The sequence below is a fragment of the Pinus tabuliformis genome, chromosome 3_1 (genome assembly GCF_031772625.1).
Source record: "Pinus tabuliformis cultivar Carrire ecotype Pingquan chromosome 3_1, CPIR1, whole genome shotgun sequence".
NCBI lineage: Eukaryota > Viridiplantae > Streptophyta > Pinopsida > Pinales > Pinaceae > Pinus > Pinus tabuliformis.
This window is the reverse complement of record NC_142301.1, coordinates 246979485-246988092: the sequence shown is the minus strand read 5'-3', so window position 1 is coordinate 246988092 and position 8608 is coordinate 246979485. Positions and strand designations below refer to the sequence as shown.

At 35.2% G+C, this 8608-nt stretch overlaps 1 pseudogene; it reads right to left on the bottom strand.

Annotated features, from left to right (window-relative positions):
- Positions 1-7292: 7292 nt before the first annotated feature.
- Positions 7293-7999, bottom strand: LOC149186725 (uracil-DNA glycosylase, mitochondrial-like; annotated as a pseudogene).
- Between the last annotated feature and the right edge of the window lie 609 nt (positions 8000-8608).

Below are 8608 nucleotides of genomic sequence, written 5' to 3'. Positions count from 1 at the left end.
CACTCAACACAATCGATATACCTTGTCACTTAAAAAAATAACATTAATTAGAAATATATACACACACAAAGTTATAGAAGAAATAAAAATGGATTGTAGAGATCATTCATTCGGTATGGAGATTTTGAAAAACAATAAATTAGCACACTCGCCCTCTCCTTTCCCTATTGTCGCAAACAGTCCTTTTTATTAATAATATGGCCACAAATACATTTGGTTCAAGATCCAAAATAATAGGATCTTGAATTAACAAATTAACAAACAAATTTCTATCTACCTATGAAACTTTCATAAATAAAAGTAGCTTCGAACCTCTAATAATTATTAGCTATTGGTTCAAGATCCAAAATAATGGGATCTTGAATTAAAAAATTAACTAAAAAATTTCTATCTACCGATGAAACTTTCATAAATAGAAGTAGCTTCCAACCTCTGATAATAATTAGCTACATTTGGCTTAATAACCATTTATTACAACCACACACTCCATACTAACTCAAACTAACTAGATTCCCTTTAGAATTACATAAAAGATAAATTAATTAAAATAATGTGATGGTGATTAAGGGGCATTTGTTTGAATTTCTAATAGATTTGGTGATGCATTTTTCTTTCCAATTTAAATTATGTAAAATAAATATCTATTTTTATGTATTTATAAACAAATTATTTAAACTAGACATCTCTTTATTATTGTGAACATGATGTAATATTAACATGAAACGTGAAAACATAAATTTTAGTGACTATCTCATGATAAGTATGTGGAAAAAAAATATTTCTTGAGTTGTTCATTAAGAAATAATCAAATATATTATTTGTCAAAAGTCGAAATCTATATAGCATGATTTTTGTATTATTTAACTCATATTCATTATTAAAAAAAAATTTAAACAATCCAATAACAAATAAAGAACCAAAATAACACCAAAATGTTATATCTTCACAAGCCTTATTTTACATTTCTTGATCCTCATTTTTAGAGAGAGAAATTTCTAATTTACATTGGTAAGAGTTGCTATAAATATTAAATTTAAATTGCTTGAAAATCTCATAACTTTAGTGATAAATTAAATTTTATTAAAATGTATTTTTTAAGTTATATTAAATCTAAATTAATTATAAAAAAAAAAAAAATCGACTTATTTTTTTTTTTAAATTTAACAATAGATTGAATTTTATAAACCAATATAGATCCATCTTAAAGACGGATCTACCAAGAACCTGTTAGAGCCTAGATTGACCTCAGGCTGAAGGGAGACAATTCTAGGGTAACCACAAACCAAGCTTAACCTGGTAGCTAGCCCTACCAGGCTCGGAGAGGGCTCTCTCCTTAATGGATCTCAGTGAAAATGACTGGATCAGATGGGATTTTAGGCTAGGTATAGTAGCTCAAAAGATTTTGATTGAATTTGTTGGTATTTGTGGATCAGATGGAACTAAGCAATTTGGGTCTGGGAAATTAGGTCATAATGCAGGGTGTTCTATGGGGCAAGGTAGGTATAGGCTTTAGCACTGGAAATTAAGTGAGATGAGATGTCTAAGACTGGTGAGGAGCTGAGGAGGGCATGTGACAATCATGGATCCTACTCAAACAACAGAAAACATAGAGTATTGAATGATTTCCCAAGGTAGAGCACTGCAAATAATGAATTCTACCTATCGATCTTGATATCATTCAATTAAAAGCAGTGAAATAGATGATGGCATACATAAAACACATAAAAAACTGATAACAAAGAAGAAACTATGGCTAAAACAACATACCACAGGAATCCACAAAAATAGCTGCAAGTCCTATTAATTTCCTTGCCAAACTGCTTACAATGATGTACAATATAGCTCAAAGCATCCAAGTGAGTCCAACCCTTGCAAATGAGAAAGAAAATACATAATATAGACATAAAAACTACTCATCCTGAACATCAGGGGTCGAATCGATGAGAAGAGGGGTTGTTTCAACCATTTCCCAACTAAGAACTGAAATCTAGGCAGTCAAATAAATTGCCTCTAAAAGAGTGGAAACATATACATTTGCCTCAAAACCACCTCTAACTAATGAATCTACCCTCTAACCCTATTTTAATTTTATATTTACATGCCATGTTATTAATTACTTGAGTAAAATCATTCATGAGGAGAGAGAAAACAAATCCACAGTCAAACCCGGTGGAATTTTGATTTTCTGGGCAAACTGGTCAAAAGCGCAATACCACTTTCCACCTACTTTTGGAGGCCTTCCCCTTAACCAAATTGAGCCCAAGATAGCTCATTGGAAAGGTCTTCAAGTCTAGTTCTGGGAACAACTAGAATTTTTGAATTTGGAGATCATTTTCCCCCTAAAAACTTGAATCTCCCAAGACTTCTTCTGTGTGTCCAAAAAGAGGCAGAGAGGTCATTTTTTGGTAGTTTTTGGACCTTTTGGTGACCCAAATTTGCTCCAAAACTTCTGAAACTTTCCAGGGTGTATGTTCTCATCATGATGAATCCAAAAATACAAAATTTTTCTCCATCTGATGCTCCAGGAAACCGGCGTTGCGCTTCTGGACCAGTTTTCTGTGTTGAAAATTTCAAAATTTGAAAAATGCAAAAAATCTCCAAAACTTGCCCAAATTTGGCATGGGACACCACCATCAGCTGCTTTGATGGGCTAGTGAGGCTTCAGCTAATATTTCCAACCTATCTTTCTCTTTCTTGCCCTCTAAGGCTCTCCTCAACCTAGCTTTTAGCTTCCTAATCCTCATATTGCAGATTTTGTTGTAGGTCATATAATGGTAGGCCATGTGTCGAAGCATTTTCTTATCCCTGTTGCCCTTCTCAATTAGTCCTTCAAGATGTATATTGAATCTCTCAAGCCATGTTTCCCTATGATTTTCAATCTCTTGCTCAATGGAAGTCAAAGTGACATGAGCCTTTTTGTCACTTTGCCTCTTCATCTTCAGAATTTCAAGTTCCATGAGGACCTGCTTATCATTCAACTATTTGTTCTCTTGCTCTAAATATGTGATGATATATCTACCCCTTGCTATAGTTTCCATCAACATTTGAATGTGTGCATCCTTTTCCATCATAAGCATGTTTTGAGCTGTAGTTTCATCTTGGCTTTCTAAATCAATGATCTCTACTCCATGATGGGTATAGTGCCATGGCTCATCATCATGCTCTTCTAACTAAAATTCCCTCTCTTGTTCATCATCCAAGTCATCCTCCAGTATCTTCTCCCTACCTTTGCTTAGCTGCTCAACCTGTACCTGTTTTGCTGACGAAGAAGGCAGAGCCCCTTCCACACCTTGTGGAGTAAACACCTGCCTGACAGTTGCAAACAACTAACTTGACCCTCTCTGATATGTCACGAACACTGGTATCTCAGCAGTTTTTGTCTCTTGGTGTTCATCTCCTATTTCCACATGAGTTGAAGGCCCAACTGTCTCTTCATCATAGTCAGAATCACTTCCTCTGTCCATTGAACTAACTGTTTAATTGCACAAATGTTGACAATGTAGATGGGACAATGTAAATGGTGTGAAGGGTATGCCCTAGGGTTTATGAGTGAATGTATGTGGTTAGGACACAAACTGTAAGGGTGAAAGGAGGGTTTATGGGACTGAAATATAAGTGATGAAAAGTAGGTGAGGATGGAGGAAATGATAAGTGAAAGGCTTGAGTTTTGAGGCTAAACAGTGAAATGGACAAAGAGATTAGGGTTTTAGTGAAATGAACAAAGAGATTAGGGTTTTATGGAGGAGGATTTGGATTTAGCAATAAGAATGTAGGAGAGGTTCAAAACATGAGATGTGCAATCTAGACACTGTATAGGAGGGAGTACTTACTTGCAAAACATGAAATTGGAGAAAATTTGAGTGAAATTTGAAGTTTGGAGTGATTTTTTGCTTTTTTGGCCAAAGTTCAATGCCACCCTACAGAACTGCAGCGCCTCCCTCAAAGCGCAGTGCCAGTTGTTTTTTTGCACTGGAAATTTTGCCTCAAAGCGCAGTGCCACCTTCTCGAAGCGAAATTACTTTTGCAGGAAACTTTTGTAGGCCTTCCCGGTGTCAAAATTAGGTCTTTGATATCTCGTTGGAAACCTTGTCGAGTCTACTTTCCATAACATCTTGAATTTTTCAATTTGGAGTTCATTTGCCCTGTCAAAAGTCCAATCTCCCAAGACTGGTCAAAATGTGCAGAATGAGGCTGCCTAAATGCAGAGTGTTGTTGGAGTCAACTTTTGAAGGTCTTCCTCAACTCCAATTTGAGCTCAGGATAGCTAATTGGAAAGCTATTTGTGTCTACTTATTATTTGACTCATCAAGCAAGTCATTTGGTCATTCCATCTACGAGAAAATTTGATTTTACCAAGGTCACTCCAGAGGCACATTAACCCTCCTAAGGCAAATGATGTTTTCGACATTTCTCCCAAACCATGAAACCTGTGTAAAAATTGAAAGAGGTTTTTCTTCTTAGGTCATGATGGAAAAAAAATTCTCTCATTTTTGTCAAATTCATATTTTCTTGCTCAAAAAAATAGTTTGAATAAAAATTGTCCCTTATGTGTGGTGAATGGCTTGTTCCTTGAAATGACTTCTTGACAAATGATGGAGACCTGATGTTTGATGATATGAAATGGCCTCATACCTTCTGATATCCCTTATTCCTCCTCATGTCAGATATATTTGATCCCATAGCCAACCCTAGCTCAGTGGGAGATGAATTTAGGGTTTTAGTGCTTGTTTCTCTTTTGCTTTTGCAGGTGAATTGGTGCTCATGATGACTTGATTTTTGCAGTGGCAGGTGCTTGGAAACATCATCAAATGCTTAGGAGTAGCTGAGAACCAATATTACATATGGAAACATAAAATTACATAAGAGATGAAGATAAAAATAAAATACTTTATTTTCACCTCAAAACTTGAACTACATTAGGCTTTTCAATATGATAAATTATGGCTTTACCAATCATTATTGGCCTCCTCATGTCCTTTCTGATCATTATTGGCATGTAATTATTGGATTTGACCATGGTGGGACCCTAAAACCTAATGAGACCAAACCCTAAGACCTAATGAAATGAATTGCAAAGGGAACATGAGCCATGACTAAAATATATGGAAGAGGATCAACAAGTACAAATCACGAGGGAAAATTGAAGTAAACCCTACCATCAGTGAATCCATGACCTAATGGAATGCAAACTCATTAGTATGGGACTCCTCCTATGAAATACAAAAGAGCAGATTTTGATCACTGATGGCAGTGTGGAGACACTGACACTGACAAAACCGAGAGGGATCAAATCTCATTATATGAAAATATATTTTTAGAATGTAAAACTTGAAAAAAGATGTACATGTCAAAATATTCAATCTCTTTTAGTGATTGATACATGTGTCATTAAAATGGATCTATAGTATGGTTTCCTATCTCTATATATAGATCAACCATAGTGTAATTTTTCATTGGTTAAATTGTATTTTGCAATAATTTATTATTATTAATATAATATATTAAAAATTGAATGAGTTACACATTTTCATCTTATTAAGAACTAACTAAATGATTTTACTTTTAATTATTTTTTCCAAGTGACTATTGAAATATTTTACTAATTAGGTTAGAATGAATATGAATGAACTATCTAAGCAATAGAAAAATATTTATCGTAATTTTACAATCATAGTTTCAACCATACTAAAATTTGTAATTTATAAAAATATCTTTGCATTTTTTTTTAGGAAGTCGTTTTACAAGAAATTTCATATATAAAATTTTGATATAAGTTCATAACTATATAATCTATAATAAATATTATTTAATAAAAATAAACATCATGATAATAACCATCTAACAAACATAAACATCATCTAAGATACACATTCAAATTCACTACCATAACCTTAATATATACACCTTTAAAACATATAACATTTAGCTAGCACACAAATCTAATAACCTAATAGGGTATCATCATCATGATCACAATTAACAAAACACAAGCATTGGAATCTAACATCATCACCACACATCCTCAAATTGATATATATATATATATATATATATATATCATGTCAAATAAATGCTATCACATACACATCTACCTGCAAACACATTAAATGAACATACCTAACATGAATTAACAATATACACATCAACACCATATGTGTGTGTGTGTGTGTGTTGGACACATAATCCTCTAAGTGTTGGTGTAGAAGCTGAACTGTCAAAGGGAGTCCAAGAGACAACTTGGAATATGAAACCAAGGGTCAATCCAATGGATTATATATATGTATCATTGTGAATAATAATGCATTCAATGTTTATCGTTCATATGTCATGTCTTCGCCATTGTTGTGTTTAACATGGTATCAGATCGAGCGCACTCCTACCCTACTCCAATTTGAGCCACTGGTTTTGTGGCCTTTCTATGTGTGTCAGTTCTTCCCTCTAACCATCAAAATTGATGCCACACCCTCTCTGCTACTCAGAATTGTTGTCAACAACCGTTTCTCTTTTAGATTATGCCATTGAAGAGCAATTTATCTAACCATTTGTGTGTTGGCCTGCCAAAACGCTTCCGCACTACTGTGTTGTAACTCCTATTCTATTAACCTGTCATATATGTTAGCCTAAGCATTTATGCAATTGTCACATTCTCTGCATTACATTCTCATACATTCTCTCAGCGTGTCATATATATTGACCTAATTGAATGTAACTGTCCTATACATTACAGTCTCTGCTCTCTCCTTTTTGTCTTTACTATCCTCTTATGCTCCTTCCGAGTTGCTCTTCTATTAACCTGTTGGTTTTCACTCAAAGAAGATTTGTTGTCCCCAGTTTCTGAAGCCACATCATCCTCGGAAGCACTTGAGCTACTCTGCTCAGATTCTGTTATCATATTTTCTAAATCCCTATCCAATCCTTCTCCGGATCTCTGATCAGCAGAGATTGAAACTGGAAAAGAATCTACAATCTCCCTGGCAGGCTGATCATTCACATTATCCAAGATGGCAGGAATAAGGCGCACCCCAGAAAGGTCCTCTTTCAAACCAGTAATTGTTTGATAGTATATTCCTTCAGTATTATTGCCACTGGTAATCCGATCTATATCCTTTTCAAAATCTTGTACCTGATCTAATGTTCTCGGGATGAAGGACTGAACAAAAACAACTTCAGCAATTTCATCCTCTGCAGAGGACTGCATATCACATATACTCCCCATGCAGATTTGGCATCACTCCTCCCTTTGACTACTCACATATTGTCAGTCCTCCAAACTTGCATACAACATTATACTATCAGTTTGACTCCGTCTTCACTCCTGTGGTAACATCCTTACCATGATGATCTTGATTGATGATGACGACCTTAACTTTGTCAAATGGGCGTATGTTCAAAGCATTGAATATTAAAGAAAGAGGGGGATAGATGTGAATCCTTCCTATAGCTTCTTGTGTCACGAACTCTGAAAGCTTTCCATGTAAGGCTTTTGAAGCTCGCCAAGAAGTGAATCCAACCAAGTCCATTCAACAATAAGGTCTTCTATCTTTGGAAAAGGCATGCCTTTTTCTCCAGATTTTGCAACTTTCTCTTCACAAATCTTTTGAATGAACTTAGCTTTGGCTATTTCCTTGTTAGTTTTCATGCACATAATTTGTTGAGGACTCAATTGTTTTTGGGCATCCTTCTTCACCTCCCCATTGAAATTGTCTTCACAATTACTAGAAAAACCCTCGTGGGTACACGTCTTCGAAGGTTATACTTCATGGTCCAACTTTGAATCAACTTCCAGTCCTGAAGCCTTCAATATTTTCTCCAAATGAACCTTCCGTCCATCAGAATGGATTTCGTTCTCCCCATAAGTTATCGATGAGTCAAATCTAGTGTTGGAAGATTGTGATGGGGAAGAAGAAGAACCGAGCCAAGTTGCATTCCCACCAAAATCCATTGTTCCGAGCCTCTTGCTATTACGTACAACACCCGTGTTGGTTCTCGAAGGCAACATTTTGCAAAATTGTGCAAAGATGGAGGATTCTCGTCGTGATGAATGAGAGATTGAACTGAACAAGTGGTTGCTTCTTTCTAGCATGAGTGATAGTGCCCTTTTCAATGCATCTGCTATGCCATTCATGGTGTTTGAGAGTTTAATTCATGTCTTCAAACATTTATAAACATGTGCCTTGTGGGTTCCATTCAGATGTTGAGCGTAATATGGGTTGAATTATATTTCCGTTGATGTATTGAATGCCAAAGCATCCATGTGCATTGAGCTTTAATGTCAAGCCATTTATATGTACAACTACCAGCAACGAACATTTGCGTACAGTAAAAAATGAGTTTCTGGCAATTTTACTGAATTTCTTTTATAGAGTTGATATTGTTTCAAAAGGAAGGATGTTGAAACTCAAATTTCTCCAAGGAAACCAACAAAAGCTCAAAAAATTTGAAGTGGTCCCTCATTTTGAGATGTTTGAATTTGACCACATTGGTTGAGCTTCTATTGGTGTAAGAGGGTGGAATTTGAAGTGCTAGTTGTGAGTTTTATTGTCAATATTATTTCTAAAATCCTCCTTAGCAACAATATCTGATCTCATGACCTGTACAAGGTAGTAAT